Raw genomic sequence first — 19,974 nt, forward strand, 5'->3', positions numbered from 1 at the left:
TTATAGCGCCGTGCGCGCAAACCTGGCAACCCACTAGACGGCAGGAGCGTCAGTTAACATGGCAGCGGCTAGCGTTACTCCACAAATAGTGAAGTTTGGATTCAAGGATTATGTTGTCGATGACGCTAATAAGAAGAGAACAGCGGTATGCAGGGTCTGCAGCATAAAGATCAGTGAGTGACACGACCACCAAAACATCCAACTTCATTCGTCACTACAAAAAACCCACAGAGAAAGGTGCGTGAATGTGTTGTGTTAGCTAGAAAGCTAAAGTTAAGTTTAAGCTATGTTAGACTTGGTTTCAAATCGATTAAGCATTGCAAAGAGAAGACAAAACGGTAAATGAACACTAGAACCGCCAAGGGATTCATTTTGACTAACCCTGATACTGACGGGCCGTCAGGAGAGGGAGAGAGAGAGGGAAAGAGATGCCTCGTTTATTTCCCCTGTGTTATTATCAGAAGTTACTGTAAACTGTTGAATAATGTAGTTCATCTACTTTTAGTAGTTTGTTTAAATGTTTTAATTATGTTGTTTTTATTTGTAGAAGTGCATCATTCCTTGATTTATTGTAAAATGAATCTGAACTTTTTAATCTGTTATGATGATAAACTGAAGCAATTTCTAAATTAACCCAATTAAGTGAGTTTTAAATCGTCCTACTTAGTTTATAAGGAAATTATGAAGAGGAACAAATTAAATGATTTGAAAATGATATCTATGTAGGTGCTGACGCTGTTGACGGTTCTAGTGTTAACAGACATTTAAATTAAATATGTGTAATGGCAAATGCCATATATGATTTTCTTACCTGGAATTCTGCCTTTTTGAACAGACTTTTTGACTGAGTCCTAGCTATATTGTCTGCAGTTCGAGGGTTAATATTAATCTAATATGATTGTGATCGGTCTAAATTAGATTTCAAATGATTAACTGTGTATGTAATGAAGATCATAGTGTGGGTTGAATCCATTTTCATAACCACTGTCTTTTAACTGATTTAAATGCGGAAACTGGGCTTATTCATCAGATTTTCGTATGACTTGACTTGACTTGCTTGACCTGAGCAATGACTTGACTTGACTTGCTTGACTCTCACCACAGTGACTTGGGACTTGCTTGATACTTGTAGGTCAAGACTTGAGACTTGCTCATGACTTGCACATGTAGGACTTACTCCCACCTCTACCCGGTTCCCTCGGCCCCCACCGCGGAGAATAAACAGAAGTGCAGCCATGACAACCATGCTTCTTCGCTGCTTTTGTGGAGGAAGTTGTTGCTTTTGTGGAGGAAGTTACAGCGCCACGTACAGGCTCGGCATATGTACTGCAGCTTTTCCAGCGGTTGGATCTAAACGGAGCTGTCTCTTGTGAACAGACACTATCCGGTGTATATTGCGTGTGGACGGAAGCTTTTTGGCGATTGCGTTTGCGTTAATCCTATGCGTTTTGCCGTATGCGTTCCCGTGGGGCACCAGCCTGAGTCACAGCAGAAGACAATATCTTACAATGAGCTAGAGCTGTACCCGAATATCCGATAGTTGGATTTTTTTCGTTATCCGCACGGGCAGAATATCCGAATATTCGCTGCTGATTACTATAGAATATCCAGAGCCCAAAAAATGGTATTCGGGACAGCCCTACAATGAGCATAGACTAAACACTGCAGATTTAGATTTTGCTAAAGGACACTCACTGGGCATACTTGCCAATGCTGTGATATGATATATTAACTACAGCCAAATATCCTGCGCTTCTGATAAACTGTATTTAAGAATAATTACTTTTTTTTGTGCATTTGGAACTGTGCTTGGTTTTGTCAAGTAAAATGATCGCTTATTGAGACTCTCCTCTATCCAGGTATATGGTGTATGAAGTGCATTATTCTTTTAGTTCTTACTTGGGAGCATCAGGCTGCAAGCATAATTTCACCGGTGCTGGCTCCCGCTTCCCTCTGTGTCAACTCTATCTCCCTGTATCAGCGACAAATAGAGAGACTCTGATAACAACCTTATTTGCCTCGTTTAAAAAAAAACATGTGCTTACTGCTTCTCTGCTTACCCAATTCCCTTTTTCACTGGATGGACTAACAGGTGATTGCTTACGTTTTCACTTCATACTGGAAGGAATAACAAACTCTAATTTCCACAAGACTTGTGGCTTTTGATGATAACTGACTTCATAGTTACAAGACCATCTCTCAATCATCTAACCGTGACTCCTAAATTGGGGTATAAACTGAACTGACTCCTGTTTTAAGTTACACACCCATGAAACATGTCCCAAATGGCATGTTTTATGGGTGTGTAACTTAACACAGGAGTCAGTTCAGTTTATACCCCAATTTAGGAGTAACATGTCATGCTGATGAACAGGGTAACCGTGACCCTTTCACAGCAGGGGGTTGATGAGACCCAGTAATAACCCGGTTGACCTGCCATTTCTGAAAAAGATGCCAAATCAGCTGCCCTATTTTTTAGTGACCACCCGGTCAACACATCTCTATAGCCAAATATGCGATAAATAATGCATATTTTATATTACAAGACTTGGAAGGGACAATTCTTAATTCCAACATATTTCAAATGAGTTCTCCTATGATTGATAAACAGCTACTATGCTCACTTTTGTTACAAACCACTAAAAACATTGACAATCCACAAAAATATAAAGTGGTTTCGTGGCAAAGACAATCTTCCCATTTATATAAAAACCAGATGGAAAAAAATCAAACCCTTAAAACATTATTCTGCCATTGATTTGGTCCATAAACAAAGGGTGACAGCGGCAAGGGAGAAGACCCCCACCCTCGGGTAGTGCTAATCCCCCAAAACGTGGCTGGTATCTCTGATTGCTATGTTGTCGTTCTTACCCCAGCCTCCGTCACTTTTTAATCAGGATTATCTTCCCTGACACCGAGATTCGAGAGTTAATTAGGGGTCCAGCCATTGCCGTTGATGGAGCCCTTTTGGAATAGCAAGGATTATTTTAATTCTTCTTCTGCTCTAATTTGTTTTGTTGTCAACCTATAGCACTCAATCAGGCAAGACTTCAGAGAAAATTGAAACAAAAAACGTCATGGTAGCACACTGACAACCATTTTGATGCGTTGCTCAATATGTCCGCACAACCAAGCATACATAACTAGTGTGTGGACTTTGGTGTGTATTGAGCATATCCACTTACATTCACAACCACCTATTGTAAAGCAGTTTTTCACATTTATTTTCCTCAGAAAAAAAAAATGTCTGGGAAACAACTAAATCTTTAACTTCTCACAAAAGAAAAGAAAAACGACAGGTTGCCCACTCTGTGTCCTGTCAGCTGGAATACAGTGCAGAGTGCCTGTCTCCATTTACATACAAATGTCACCTTCTATCCTCCCAGGGGCTGGGGAAGGTTTTACTCTCTCCACCGTGATGCGCTTGACAAATCTTTCTTCCCCATCTGGGAGACAAGCCTGTGATGCACAGTGAGAAAGTGAGGAGGAACTCAATGCAATTTGCCTCTGGTGCCTGTCTCCTTTTTTATTTTACGCGCCACTGGTACGCTGTAATTTGTGTATCCAGCCTCGAATACATAGGCTTTGTTTCCATTTCACTGAAACATGAGGCTCCATGCCATTTGAAAAAGAAGCCCAGCCTGCAGGAGCTGTAATTACTACGGAGGTCTTATGATTGGACTTTTCTTATGCTGGGGAAATTATTAATACAAAAATGAATGATCGCAGTGAGCCAGACTGCAAACGAGGAGGGAACAGTAAAAATGAGAACAACACCTACAACAGTCTGACAACGAGCATCTTGTAGTAAGGGAGATGATGGCATCATCTGCATACAAAGTAACCATCAGAGCCCAACATGGCAGTAGGGCTGAACGATTAATCGATTTAAAATCGAAATCGTGATTTGAAATGATGCAATTATCAAATCGCAAAGCCTGCGATTTTTTTTAATTGTTTTGTTCTTCTTGTGTGTCAGTCATCCACACCAATCAGAAGTGCTGTGCTCCACAGGTACCAGTACTTGTTAACCAATCAGAAGTGAGGTATGGTATCACTGCCTGGTATGGTAACTTGACAGTGCAGTCAAAGTCACAGATCGCTCGCCTAGTACAGACTGCTATGAAGATTATGGGGGTTAAAAAACACCCATCTCTCCAAAACATATACGAGCAGTCGATTATCAGACAGGCAAAAAAAATTGTGTCTGATCCCACCCACATACTCCACCCAGAATTCCAGCTCCTACCTTCTGGTAGAAGATTCAGGGTTCCCAGGAGCAGGCTGAACCGCTATAAGCACTCATTCCTACCTATGTCGATTAAGCTTCTTAACATTCACATGAAATGATATGTAGTCAAATGTAATGAAATGTACTTTTTTTAATGTTGGCCATGAGGGTTGTGCAATAGGTCGCCATTGTCAGTATGTACGTGTGTGTATTGTGTTTGTTCAAACGGTGTATGACTGATGATATGTGTATGTCTCTTAATGTCCACTATGTTTGTATATGTACATGTATGCACTGCAGGACGGAGTCCAGAACAAATTTCCTTACGGGGACAATAAAGTATATCGTATCGTATCGTATCGTAAGTGGCCCATGATAGTAGGTGATAGACAGATTGATCCAATCACCTGCCAAGTATTTTTGAAATACTTTTCCAAATGGCTTCCAATGGAGCTTTCCTAGATGGTTTGGTGAAACAAACCATCTGAGTCAGGTTAGTAATGCTCCATCACATGTTTTACATCTATTACAGGGTGAATCTTAAACTGAAGCTTGACTTTAAAACAACCCAACGGAAGTTTCATGTAAGTTTAGTTATTTCACTCGTAGCTCGGGCTGCGGGGGTGCTAGAGACAGGAGCACGTTGATACGACCTTCCTAGCCGGAGATATGGCCGCATTTTACAATAAACTTCCGTTGGGTTGCTTAAAAACAAATATCGCAAATCGAATCGCAATCGCAATATCGGTCAGAAAAATCGCAATTAGATTATTTCCCCAAATCGTGCAGCCCTACGGCAGTGTTGCTTGTATTCCCAGAGATGCACAGGCAGCCATTTTCTGTGGTTAAGTGGCCCACATAGTGATTCCACGCCATCACTCATAAACCAGGACATGTATCCCCTGATGCATAGGGATGCACAATCAGCCTGACAGGCAGGTAGTTACTCCTTTTTAACCCCGACTAGTGCCGAGTGATGCAACAGAACAGCCGGGCCCCTCCCTTTCCTCCTCCTCTGCTTTCCTCCCTCACTCCCAGTCTCCTCTCTTTTCTGTACCTTCTTCGTTCACTCCTCATTTCTCTCTTTCTCCCTAGCCTCCTATTTCTTGCACACTCCCTCTCTGCATTATTCTCCACCCTCACTTTACCCCCCCCCCTCCTTTCACTAGTCCTATTCACTGGCTCCCTCTCCATCTCTCTACCTCCCAGAGGCCCATGTTTCCTTGCTTGCATTACACACAATTACTTCCATCCATCAATTATCTGCCTGCTCCTCTTTAGCTAGCCCACTTCCCTTTCTCCCCTCTATGACAACAACCCCCGCTATCCTGCATACACATGTTTCTTTGCGACCCCCATCTCTCACCTCCCACCCCTCTGGGCAGCTGAGTGTACCTCCCAAGTCCCAACACACTTGTCCCCCTTCCCCTCCTTTCTATTCCCCCAGTGCCCACCCTTCTGTAGCCCCCCTCATACCAGATGTCCCTAAAGTTTTGTTGAGGCTCTGCATGGGAGGAGAAGGCAGTAACAAAAGGAAAGGGTGGTGGATTAGAGGGGGCGAAAGGAAGGGTGGGTGTCTGGTTTTCTTTGAATGGGCCAAGCCATCTTGCCCTTGGCTTTCTGTGTGCGCACAATGAACGCCATCAGATTAACAGAACACACACACATAACCACTCATATTTTATAACAATTTATCACTAAAACTGCAAACTGGGAAAAGCTCATGTTTGACTTATCAAACAATGCTAATGGACTTTTTTTGTTTAGTCTTATCATAAACAGTTTGTTATACAAGTCAGACATCACTCAGCTTGTGGAAAGGCTTCTACGTACAATTCTACCTCATCATCCTTAAATTCAGTTTTTGAAAAGCTGGAGCAGTTAAGTACGGCCTACGTCCAATTAACTTAGTTACTGAATACATCAAAACTGTTATTAAAGATGTATTTGGAACATTTGAAATTGATTCCAAGTTTACCACTTGTTTGTTAAGTGGCGCCTGCAGTTTGACTACCTCGTGAGTTAAGGTGGGAAGAACAATGTTGAAAGAAATCAGCCGAACAAAGACTAAGGTGCTGTTTACACGGGAACGAAACGGGTTGTATCCGCTACTTTTCTCTTTCGTATAGCCCGTTCGTTCACACGAGGCCGTAACGGAACCGCGGAAACGGACCCCTAAAACGATAACGGGTCCCAAGGTGGATAGATCTGCGGACGGAACGCTCTGGGGGGCCAAACGGCTCCGTGTGTACATCCTACTGTCAGTAGCTACTGCTACTGACCATGCTACAGATGTTAGTGTAAAATCTACAGCTCCTCTACCACAACCATCAGCAACAAGTTGACATGGAGAACTACATGAACTATATGTTGCTAAATCCACCGCGGAGAATAAACAGAAGGGCAATCAGGCAACCATGGCAACCATGCTCGGGGGTCTTCTTCGCTGCTTTTGGTGTATTTTGTGGCAGAAGTACAGCACCACTTACAGGCCCGGCATATGTACTGCAGCATCTCCAGCGAGTCGAGCGGTCTCGCACGAAGGGACACGTTTATTGAGCCGTATCCGTGTGAACGGAATACTTTTTTGATATTGAATTTGGTTTGTTTGCGTTTTGTTTGTGTTTGCGTTCCCGTGTAAATGGGGCCCAATACATTATTGACATTGTAGAACAATCAAAGGCAATAGTGTAAAAGTGGCAGTGTTATTTTACCTTCATTTTAATCATGCTGTCCACTTAACTAGGACACAATCATATTGTTAATTCTAGATGCTTAGTTGAGTATCAAACCAAAACCAATATTACAGTGCATGAGAATGACAAGATGTTTGACCTTCCTTATGCAAAGTGTTCAAAATTGTATCACCTAACTCTTAGAGGCTCAAATAATGCCCAAACGAAAAAAGTATCTAGGAAATATTTATGTAAATATAAATACAAACGCGTACTACTTCATAAGTACGCACTTCATACAGATGGCTCAACAGGCTGGTGAGGAGCATCTAACGGCCTGCATGAGCTGCATTTAAATGAGCTAAATGCAACCTGTTTGACCCCTTTGGGAATGGGGGTGCTTAGCCCCCACTACCACGTATCTAAAACCTCAGAAGGGTCAAACTACCAGGGCACAGGCCAGCCCCTCCTGCCAGACCTAGTTTGCAAGGGGAGGAGGAGGCAGACGGCCCAGGGGGAACCTCTGTGCATCAATCTGGGGGAGGCCAGCTGGTATTCGCACAAAAGATAGGAACAGCCCAACAGCAAGCATCAGCAGACAGGACCAGACACATGCATTTGAGGCCTAGTCCAGACCTTGTGTTAATTACTTCTCACCATGAAACACCAGATCACATTAACTCCATAACCATAAAGAGGATGGGATCAGGGCCAGAGGGAAAGGCGCGTGGATGGGTGTTGGTCTGAGTAGAGCAGTGTTTGGTACGGTTTCCTCTCAGGCTTTAACAGACTATGCACTATGTTTGATCAACTGTGTTGTATCTTGAGGGAGGCAGACTCCAGTGAACAAGAGAGTAGCAGGCATCAACAGCCGGTCTGCTACTGCTCGTCGTCAAAAGCAGATTACTGTCACTTCATCAGAAGGTGCTGGAGCGAATCATTTTTGTAAAACCTGAAGGTACCGGGGGAATGGGCAGGAGGCTGGGGAGGTGACAGTGTGTCGATGTATTCCCAAAGGCTTTACCAGATATTCTGGCAGGGATTAGTGGAGTCCATGTGTACCTTCACTTCTGCACACAATAACTTGACAAGCGAAAATACTCTATTTAAGACTCCTTTTACCACCTAGCACATCTGAGGTGATAAAAGCACTAAAATGCAGTAAAGACACATTTTTATGTCTCTCACTCTCACAACGTTAGAAATGAAATGTCTACAACCCATTCTAGGAAAAAAAAAAACGCGATTTAGATTGACAAAAAAAGGATTATATATGGATCCAATCTGGGTTCATACACAGGAATATAGAGAAAGTGTTGGATTTAGGAATCAGCCTGCAATCGATGAGTCCTGCTGACTTCAGACACCTTATCCTAGCTTATCTTATATGTGCCTCTCAATGCGAGTCATCTCAAAAACCATTCCTGTGTTGTTTTGCAGAACTGACCTTTTGAGTTCAGGACAGTTGGTGTGTAAATATGACTTTTAGGTGCTGCCAGGAGGATCGTGGCCATTTCTCCAACAAGGTCTGCTGAGGACAGCGCTACCAGTTTTATAACCATGGCAACCAGCAGGGGTGTCTGAATGAGTGGTCAATAAATCCTCTGCATGGCTCCCATCTCATGTTTCTACCCCTATGGCCAGGGTAAAAGTGTAGACCTATGGAGTGAAAAGGACACACCAGCCTTCGTAGATTTAACCTTGATGATGTTTTTAAATTGTCTTGACTGCAATGTTCTGGTTTTTCTCCAAAATGGCTTCACCAGTCTGGCAGTATTTTAAGGTGTCCGAAAATGACAATAAAATAGCGGTATGTAACGTGTGTGAAGCAGAAATCCTGCAGCTCCACCCGCTGTGACGGACCGGTGAGCGGAGCAAAAGACCTTAGACCTTAGTTAGACCTAACACACTTTGCTATTTTATCTACCTCTGGAACAAGCTAAACTAGTTATAAATATATTTATTCTTCACTGTTGGGTCACTCATTACTGGATCAGTGAGCTGCATGAGATACTGACAGGCTGTCAGGAGAGAGAGAGGGGGAGAGGAAAAGAGAGCGCTTCCGCTAATTTCTCCCGTGTTACTATCCAAAGTTAATGTAAACTTGAATAATGTACTTAATTTGAATGTAATAATTATGTTGGTTGTTGTTTGTGGAAGTGCCAGCGAATGAGCCCCATTAACTGAGTTTTAAACATCACTTTAAATGGAAGATCCCCATAGGCCCCGCCCACTCGATCGGATCGGTATCGGCCGATACTGATTCTGGCGATCGGCGACAAAATTGACGATCGGCGCATCCCTACTGTATAGTATGTGTGTTCACTCTCTGTCCAACACGGCTTGTTGGAGCTCCTGCCCCCCCCTCCCTGTGAGCCCACTGTGCTCTGATTGGTCAGCTCACCCACTCTGTTCTGATGAGTCCACCACCATTACAGCGGAACATCAGTGATTATGTGTTACAATGGCGTTAGCAACCAGAAAATGACACCAGTAATGACAAACAGATGAGAATGCTGCGTGGGGTCTGGGTGCCGTGTTGGCGGGACGTTGTGTGGAGCGGACAGTGTGAGCTGGGTTACTGGTGTCATTTCCTGCTTGCTGCGAGACAGCGAGACATCGCGAATGGACGCGGGAAGGGGGGGGTGCTGAGGGGGCTGCAGCACCCCCATCTGCAAGGCTCCACTAGCACCCGCACCCCCCACCCCAAATGTGGCGCTCCTACAGTGGTGTAAGCACGCCACAGTTTCGCCGCTGAGAGTGTGTGTGTGTGAGGATCTCCACGGACCAATGGGTCCATTTGGGTATGGTCACGTCACTGTACGGAAGACAAAGAGAAATCTCCAACGAGGCGTTCTGGGGCAGCATAGACAGGTCTTTTCTGTGTTAGAGTTTTACTTGCTACAGGATGTACTTTGAGGGTTTGTGACTCTGCAGACCGTTTACATGCATAAAAACCTTCATAACACACAAGGGGACGGGTAGTAACCAGAAACGCATGACATGGAACCTTTAAGGGATCCTAATGCACGTGATGGTTAGTGACGTGCACCTCCCATTGAATCAGCCTACAAAGAAACGTTGACCTTCTCTGTCAGTTATTATTGACTTGCTTTGTCTAATTTACAGTTATCAGGCGGAGCACAAGATGTGTTTTGGCGCAGTAACACAAAGCTTTTCTGAGAGACTCCAGCTTGCAGAGGCTTGCAAAGGTCTCAAGTTGACGTGTTTCTAAATTAAAAATCTCTTGGTATGGTTTTAACACTGAACAAAACATTTAGCCAAGGCAAAAGCATAGTGATATGTAGTTTGCTATCACACAGTTTACAATGGGTATACATTTCAAAGATCGTTATTTTGATGCTCTGGTCTGGTAAAAGCAACACTGTGTATAGACTCTAAGACTCAAAATGAAGTCAGGCTACATAGCCACGATAATTACTTTTCATGAAAGGAGAAACTCTGCAGCTTGCTATTGGAAATGCAGGAACTGAACAGTTGACCTACCTGTCAACATAACTGCTACAACGCATGGTGTATGTGATACACCATGCATTGTGTGCACATCAGCTGCCTTACAAAGTGATCAAAGTGTTGTGAATAGCCAAGGCTAAGAACAGCTCATATCGTCTTGTTAAACCAAATGATAGTATAGTGGGCTATATTGCATAACATCAACATAAAGCATTGATAGTAATGTAGAGAAGCATTATTTACATCTAATTCTTACATAACTGCATCCAGAGACATTGTACTTTTTACTGTAAGATTTTATACATGTGAAACAAATGTATAATGTAAATGATCTTTCGATAACTAGCATGTTTGCTTTTATGCTATAAAGTTCTTACATGTTACTTTAATAGAGTATTTCTATGGTTATGTGGCTATATAATAAATGTGGATGACAGGGGATGGCTAGTAATCGACAAATCGGAGAGAAGGGGACACTTTACAAGACACACTGCCTCCTGTTTTCACAGCCAGAATAATTGCACCTTGTGTCGCCAGAAGAGCACTGATTTAGCACTCAGAGCATATTAAAATGAATAAACACAATTAGCTGTGAGTGCAACAGCACCTCTGCACAGCGCACATTTCTCTTCAGAGCAGCTGTTATTAACTGTGATGTTGCGTCAAGTGCAATGTGACTAATTGTAAAGCACTTGATGCCACCAAAATGTTACTAATTTGTAGTTGAATAAAATGAATGGAAATAAATGGGTGGGCAAAGAAATAATTAGATGAACAAAGGGCTAGGCAGTAAATGTGTAGTGTTGGCTGATTAATGTTTTTTCTCTCATTAGAAAGATTAAACATTTTATAACCAAACCATGGTGTTAATTCAAGTAAAACCAAGGCACTGTAATTGAAGAGATAAACGTTATTAATAAGACCTAATCCTCTAATTCATTAGTACATGTGTTTTGGGATGTGTGACTTTTGAAAATGGCAGAGATCTAATTTTGACATTTGAAAACGTCTTACTGGTTGTGAGTTTCAGTTTCAGTGTAACATCTGGAAAATCTCTAATGATAAAAGGCTCTTAAAGTATCAAGAGCTCTGCTTGCTTGTCCTCTATAAAATCCAATAGTCTAAGTTGGTTGTATTTCAAACTGTCAAAATGCACTTCATGTTAAGAACCCCAAAGAACACAAACTATACAACAGTCAGAAACATGATAACATCTGAAATCTCCTGTAGCATGACGTTAAATAGCCTCCAGTCATTCTGTGAGGCCTGTAGCTATCTACAATATCCTTCTCCTCTCCACCCTTTGATCCCCTTAAAAATGAGAGAGAGAATTCACCCTACTGTCGAGGTAGGGGAAATAAAAGAAAACAGCTCAGAATGGAATAATTGCAAAGGAAATGAATTTTCAAAACCCTGAGGAGGACACTTCTTTAAGGCCTCCGTTCTTGGGGGGGGAAGCATCATATCCGGGGCACAATTCAATTAGCTTCTCTTCCAAGGGTAGGGAAAGGAGCTCCGGGGAGAAATCTAAAGTTTTGTCCAATAAAATAAGTTTTCGAGGATGTAAAACTCTCACTGCCCCCTCCTTCCCCACTATTCATTACAACTGCTTACAAGCTTGCCACTCACAAACGCATCGATCTGCGATTTCCACAGACAAAAGAGAAATAAGTAAAATGAAATAAAACAGCACCTTGCTGATGCAGCTCTGACAGACATGCCGGTCACGCTCAGTCGACTGTGCCTGGCAGCTTTTACTTGGCATTCTCATTGCCTTTTGTCTTTCTTGCCCAGTTATTTGACAGTGATCAGGGGTGATGAATTGTTCAATTAAAGCCACATTAAGAATCCAGCACTAACTTGACGCACAGCCTCTTGGTATTCGTGTTGTCCAATTACTCCAAAGGACAAGACTCCTTCTTGCTACTGACAATCAACATGTGACTCTCATCATAAGACAAATGGGTTTATTTATACAGCCTAGCAGGCTGATTGAATACTGGATTGCAAGACTGATGATCTGGAGTTACAACATACGTTAAACCTGAATAACCATTACAAATGGAAATGTGGTATAATTGGTGTTGATTTAAAAAAAATGCATAATAGAGGAGAATATATTCCCCATTAGGGGATTGTCTAAGGTTCACCAAGGTGTATAATAGCCTCAAAAGTATAAAAGCAATGGATGTAGGATGTATAGCTAGATGAATTGTCTTATGTGCAATTTCCCACTTAATTCCCTGGTTTTGACCCCGACATCTGAAAACTCTAAAAATGTAATGTCAAGATACTTCTCTATTTTATTAAGATCTGTAATAAAAACAATACTGTTTGTTCTTGTCTGTTCAGAAAGCTTCAGTAAATGAAATGCAATACTAATCTTTTGTTGGCTTGCAGTTGCTGTTGGGGTGGGAGGTGAGGGGGAGGGAAGGTTTTGCCTCAAGTGTTCTGACAAAATTAAGATCCACTGCAATTCAAGTTAGGCTCAATTGTCTTACTGTAGCTTGCAAATATGAAAAAAAGCCAAAGCTTGTAGCCAGAGTCAGACAAAAGCTATTTCTTAAGCAAAGCAATAACCCTTTAGAACAAAGAAAGCTAATTGTAAAAAAAAAGAAAGGTTATTGATTGTACGAAAAACAGATAAATAACTTAAAAGTGGCTATAAGTTTAAAAAGATAACAAAAAGCTCAAATCATTAACAATAAACTCTACAAAAAGCAGTCCAGACACATTACAAGTAAATATGCTACTTCTACACCATTGTTATCTATCGTGTTAGACAGGATGGAACAAAATAATCAATATAAATTGTATAGTGATTCAGTAAATTAATATCCCCTTATCAATAGTCACATCAGTTGTTTCATTGACATTTGTAGGCTTTTGCTTAGCCCTGATAAAAGTAATGAAAGTTAAACCTGCTTCACATTAGCAGAACCATGCACATAATGGCTAAAAAATGCTTGCCTTGATGTTTTCAAATGCAATGTTATGTGAGCATTTTGTTCAAACTCTCAACAGAATGCAGGCTCAGTGTTAGACCTGTGTGTTTGGGGGGGTCCGGGGGACACCTTTGCTTTAAGGCGCTGACTCAGTGCAAAATGAGAAAAACTGAAGTTTACTGAAAAAAAGCCAGAACTTATTTTTGCAATAACGTTTCCTTTAAAACAAATTCGTGCGAGAGAAAAGAAAAACATACCTCTTTATTTATCCCTAGCAGACTGGTAAAAAAGGATGAAAATAGACACCCGGTAGATAGAACGGTCCAGCATTATGCCAGAGTTGAAGGAGAGTTAAAGAGGAGTAACTTTTTCCTCATTCTTATCACATAACATATTGAACATGCTCTTTAAGCGCATATCAATCATTTCGAGAGTTCAGAGAAGAAAAGTTGCAAGCACTTACTTTTACGGCGTGAGAAAAGTATTTCTGAGACTACCCCCTAGTTGGTTTACTGCGGCAGATTTTAAAATCCAAATTCGTTGTGGATGAGAGGTCGTATTCCCGGAGAAAAAACTGTTACTTCACATTCCCGACGGTGAAAAAACCGCTATATTCCACTTTGTTGAGCAGCAGAGCAGTCACTTGTTATTGGAGGGAGCGAGTATAAAATACCTCTATTATTCCCTGTACGTTTGTATTCCTTTCCCCAAGATCAGACGCTCCGAGCTAGAATCTCGGTGAGTCTGTGAAAGAAAAAGTAAATACCCTATAATAATCCGTGCGCGACACCGCCGCGCGCGGATCTCCAAATGTATCTCTCTTTATTGGTGTCTCTCGTTATCTCCGCGTCCCAGGTTTTGGTTCCTTTCTTCCTAAATCCACCTCATACGGACTGGGGGTGGGGAGACAGGAGTCAAATACCCCCCTTCTCCCTCCCCTCGATTGCAGTGAAAAAATACGAAGCTGTGTGCTGCGTTCAATGCCCCCTCATAAACTTCGTGTCTTGACTTCTCCCGAGTCGTAAATCCTACCACTTGGTGCGTTCAAGCACGTTTAGTCGAAAAAACCTAACACAATGGGGGCCGAACGAAATAGCTTATTAGGCAACTGTAAGGCTGATCTTATTTAGTTCATATAGCTCGGCTGCGACGGCAGAATGACTACGAGACAAATGCAGAGCAATGGTGCATTGACGGAAAATTACTTAAAAGAGAAAATCGTTGGTAAAGATAGTTAACATGTTCTTACAGTAAGTGATAAAGAAGCATGTTTTCATACTCCTAACTTATACGAATTATGTAAATTGAGAGGTGAGAGATGCAATAAGTCATTGGGACAAAAATGTTGGTACTGCAACATGTGAAGTTCATAAATAAACTTTAATTGTCAAAATGAACTACAAAGTTTACTGTAGATTTAGCAAGAAAACATCCAGTAATTATTAATATTCAATCGACAAGCTGTGATGAAATATCCATGTTTTGTCGGTTATGTCCCTTTTCCCATTAAAATGTTAATACTAATCAAATTACGTTTGAATTGCTTTAATAGTCAGTGACAATAAAAGTAACCTATTTGAATGTGCTAAACAACAAAACAATAAGCTGCAATAAAATAAGGTCTTAATAAAAAAATTAGACATAATATATTATATCTATATTATATATAATATGAATATAATACAATAATATGTTGATTATCAACCATTTGTGCCAAGTTATCCCTTTGTCACCCCATTCTTTTCCTTTTAATGAGGAGGGAATTGGACTTGATTTTACCCATTCACATTGGCTTTCAGGGGAAACAAAAACTCTGATTGGATGGTAGAATTCAAATTTGAATAGGGACAGCTGGGCTCCACTTTGTCCAGTAGGAGGCGAGACATAAACTGAACTGACATCAATCCACTGGCCCACAGTCAGTTGCCACCAGCCAGCATGCAGCCAAATGTTACTTCAAAGGCTAAACTATGTTTAGTTGACCCTTGTTTAAGATTATTTTCAAAATACAAAATACCTTCTGGCTCAGAAGTTCCCTTGTCCCTTAGCACAGCTACAACTGCTCAGATTAAACATTTCAGTAGCTTGCTACGTCAAATGACCTTACTATAGCATTTAGAACCAGGGTGTATGATTGATAATTGATGGAAATGAGATTGAATTGGGCAGACTTTGGAAGGGGACTACCATTTTTGAGGCACAGTGCATCAAGTGAAAGGCCTCGCCTGCCCTATTGGGAGGAGAGTAGCAATATATTCTGTGTGAACTTTTCAAGTTATGCAGGCAGTAATGGATAGCAACAAGCCCTTCTAAAAAGACCTCTCTTCTGTTGGCAAAAAGCCACTCTGAGCTACAAGCAATCCTCCACTGCCCTCTCTCTGCTCTTTGTTTAAAACCCAGTGTGACATGTAACACACCATAAAGAGGTGTAAAGGGTCATGTGGGGGGGTCTAATCAATTTAACTGTTGAGTAAAAATCATGCATTTATGTTACGTAGATTTCTCCCTTGGCCTCTTTGGTCACACTACAGCCCCTTATTTAATCATGCCGGTAAATCTTAGTGGCAACCCAGAGCTCTCACCAACATTCCCCTGGTGGCGTGAGCCTTAACATGGTAAATTTCACCCGGGTAGGGAAATGCGCTCAGTGGCCGAGGCTAGTGCTTTAGAAGGATAAAAAGAGCACTTACCGCCTGACATGTGCAATCCATAACGGAATAATGAGACTCCTCCACACTAGGATCTCTCTTCCCCGGCTCCCCCTATCCTCTTTTTGTTTTCTTTGTGAGTGTTCATAAACGGCATGTAAATTCAAGGAGCGGAAGATGTTGCGAGTGCTCGTGGGATAGCGCTTAATCGCTTGCGTCTTGTTAGCCAATCGTGTAACAACATGTACGATGTGAAGATGCTCCTAACGACCAGTGAACCTTGTGGAAAGTGCCAGTCTTCTTAAATCAGCTGTTAGTTTTAAAGTGAAGGTGATCTTCACCACAATGTCTGCTTAAGAAAAAGCTCTTCAGAGAAGTATGCTTCTCAAATTGTACATAAGTACTTCTACACTATGTATGCAATGTAGCAGTATATTACATTGCTCAAGATGAACATGATCTGGATGACCACAGCACAGAAAACAGGATGCCATTGCAGATTATACAACATGCTAAATTATTGGACATTTCTTTAAAACTAACTACACTTTTGGAAAAAAAAACATTTATTTTTGTTTTACCCCCAAAAAAGCTTAAAACATATACTTAGCTTTTTTCATATTCCATGCACGGACAAAATATTTATGTCACCATCATATAAAGGTCAGAAAACTGTATCTTGTAAACAGAAAGGTGAATAAATTAGGTTAAGGCAGATGCTTACTTTTTCTCTTAGAGGCGTTCAACTCAAAACCGAACAAATTAGTGATGTGTACAAATTTGTCCATACCAAGGTCTAGCCTTTCCATATTTGCATGCAGACCTGCAATTATTTCTTGCTTGCTGTCTTGTTTTTGAACTCAATGTGAGATTGTTAAAAAAAAGCATGTTGTCTCTTTCCTTATTGTCTTAGTTCTCCCCTCTCCTCATCTGTCACCCCTAGGGGTTGAGGCACAATCACCTCCGACAGCAGCGGGCCATCGCTCACTCTGTCCCTGAAGGCGACAGCCTACTTACTGCCAACTCACGCTCAAATGGAGGACATTTCATCACCCCACCAAAAACACAATTAAAAATGTGAAAGCAGCAGTTGGCGGCCCTCAAGAGCCACCCCCAGTTGTGAGTTTAGTTACTCTGAGCCTGCCTCACCCTCTCAGATATTTACTTCCAGTGTGGTTGAGTGTTTGTCAGCTAAGATGAAACGCCACGTAGCACTCGTGGCATTTCAGGGTGAACGAAACACTGGAAGAACGAGGGAAAGTGGACCAGCGCCCAGTGATTACCAATCTCAGAGAGCAGAGTGGCAAGCCAGTCCGCCTTTGGTATACATGTAGCTTCAATAATTAGCTGATAAGTGACTGTGCTGTGGGCTAGATTTTTTTTTCCCTCCTAGAAGCAAATAATGGAGGATAGTGTGATAGGGTATGTGGTGATTGGTAATGTGCATAACAAACACACATACTGTACACACACACAGAAACACACACACAGAAAGCAGGAACACAGGCAGACTGACGGCTATTAGAGTGCAACGATGCTCCCGCTTATCTCCCACCATGATAGAGATCTACAAAGAGCTTGAGAGAGATTATGAATTCATTACCTTGATACACAAGTGAGCACTGCGATAGACAGCAGTTTGAGAATGGAGATGGGAGCATGGTAGGTGTACTGGGAGGGGCAGGGATGGGAATGCAGCGAATTACACGCTGCTGGGTAGAGAAGAAATCTGTTCGCACTTGTTGGATTTTAGTCATTTTTTAGATCTTCAAGTGCCATGTTACATTTACTCTACCTATCTAGACTTTGACTACGGTACACTATTATTACAGTGTTGGTTGGAATATTTAATGTTTTAGTTTTTACAATTTGTTCAAATAAAGGTTTTTGTTCACGGCATATTTAAATTTATCAATTCATTAATTTAGATTTTATGTTAAAAATAGATTTTTTTCCGATAACACAAATGCTGTTTTTTATTAGAGATTGTGTTTTATGGTGCTGAATAAAGCGTCACTTCATATTATTTTAAATTCAGTTTAAATTACGTAGCAATTAAGTAATCTAGCACATGTGACTTGCGTTCATTTCTTGATTTTGTTGACATCTTTAAAGCTGTTGCTCATTGGTCACTCCTATTTTGGTGACTTTAATGACATGCAATTTGGCATGATTGGGTGATGACTTGACAAGGCTGTTGATGGCCTTTTGTGGAGAGGACATCAGCTAAATGCCTAAATTATAGGCTGCTATTTGTTAGTATAATGAATTAGAGTCAGTATAACCTTCTTGGAAGACTTGTATATCACCGCACTCACTTGATACCTCTCTTTCTCCTTAAAGTCTCCTGCATTTATTTTACCTGGCTCACTCTCAATATGGCTTTTTCTGAGTGTTTTGCCTCCAGCTCTGTTGAACTCAGCTGACATTTGGAGGCAGGTGAAAGAGTGCAGTTAAATAAACTAAAGCATTTCAGAAGAAAGGGTGAGGACAGAGGAAGACACAAACAATAACAGAGAGGGAGTGTTTTGTATGACTGTGTTTAACTGTGTGTCATGTGAATACTGTTAAACTGACACGTGTTGCTTTATATGGTGCCTACTGCTGCAGAACATTTTCATTTCCATGTTCCTTGACTGACCGGACAGTTAGTTTAACTGAATGTTGTAAACTAGTGAAGATTTAATATGTTCTCCACTGTGTAGAGTTAGACCATTATTTGATTTTCATTACACACTGTATCGCAAATAGTTATGTCAATCGTTGATGTTAATATTTCACTGTGACTGCAGCTACTTTATGCGGAAGAAAAGTCTGTGGAATATGAAAGCAGATTTGATTTTATGAATCCCTTTCATTTTTTGTAAATCAATTCATTAAAATAAAATATCACTGAATTTAGGGGGTATGAAAGCATAGCATGTTCTTGATGAAATTGACTAAAAGTAAAAACATTTAAAAATAGTAAGATCGTTGATGTAAAAAACGAAATGTCTGCTAACAGAACTATGAAAGTCCCATTGCTTTTTAAGCTCAATGTTTTCTGTGCTGGCTTGTTTTTAGTGTGGTAATAAGCACTTTTACTGAGCAATAACTACCTGTAATGGTATATCACCATATGAATCCATCTTTCAGCAAATTTAGAAACACATCTTTGATTGTTAGGCTGGAACAACCCAGGGTATAATTTATGCTGTGAGTAGGGGTGTTTTTATGCAGTAATATATCATTACTCTGTGTATATGTTTGTATGCAGCGTCCTGTGAATATGCCTTTTGTAAGTGTGTGTGCCTCTGAGAGACTTTTTATGTGCTGTGTGTGCATATGTGTCCTTCACTGTGTGTATGTTCAAGCATATGTGCCTTTCAATGTGTGTCATTGTATACAGTGTGCTGTATGCATGTGCATTTGAGTGCCTTTAACGCTTTCGGGTCACTGTGCGCGTGGTGCTGTGTGAAGATGTAAGTGTGCCTTTCAGCTAGTGTTTGTGCACATGGCGTATGTGTGTAGTGCATTCCTACACCGCGAAGAGGCGGGTGAGGCCAGGAGTGATGAGTGATGCCAGAGGTGGTTTTTCGACCTACCCCTCTGCTGGCTTGCTGGCGCACTAATGGCCTCCTCAGTGGGTTGGCTGACCGACTTGCTGGCTCTCAGTGGCTCCTTCTTCCTTATTTGGTAGTGGGGGATGGTGGAGGATGGTGGCGGTGGGGGAGTGGATGGTGGAGTAGCGGTGCTCTGTTTACACGCAGGGTCAGGAGGTCATAGCGCCAGAGTGCCATGGAGCAAACACAGATCACTTCAAGACAGTAAAAGAGCGAACGAGTCATTGCTCCACGGCCGTCAACGGGATGGATCGGGGCAAATTTGCCATGAACAAGTGTGATGGAGTGTGTGTAAGTGTATTTGTGTGTATGTGATAGAGAAGGGTGGATAACAGTACATACTTTGGTGAAGCCCTGTAAAAAAAGATAGCCTCTACAGGTAATTTACACACACATACA

General features: G+C 41.5%; 1 protein-coding gene across 11 annotated transcripts in view; it reads right to left on the reverse strand.

The window, feature by feature from the left end:
- The window catches only part of ptprsa (protein tyrosine phosphatase receptor type Sa), a 228,539-nt gene that overhangs the window by 160,449 nt on the left and 48,116 nt on the right, over window positions 1-19,974 (reverse strand). For 10 of the 11 annotated variants that reach the window (XM_034146591.1, XM_034146593.1, XM_034146588.1 and 7 more), the window contains exon 1: window positions 13,789-14,238. The exons of the other annotated variant lie outside the window; for it this stretch is intronic. The gene's annotated coding sequence lies outside the window, so the exon portion shown is untranslated. Of the gene's footprint in view, window positions 1-13,788; window positions 14,239-19,974 lie in introns of those variants that run through there. 11 annotated transcript variants of the gene reach the window in all.

This window comes from Trematomus bernacchii, unplaced genomic scaffold (assembly GCF_902827165.1).
Source record: "Trematomus bernacchii unplaced genomic scaffold, fTreBer1.1, whole genome shotgun sequence".
Lineage (NCBI taxonomy): Eukaryota > Metazoa > Chordata > Actinopteri > Perciformes > Nototheniidae > Trematomus > Trematomus bernacchii.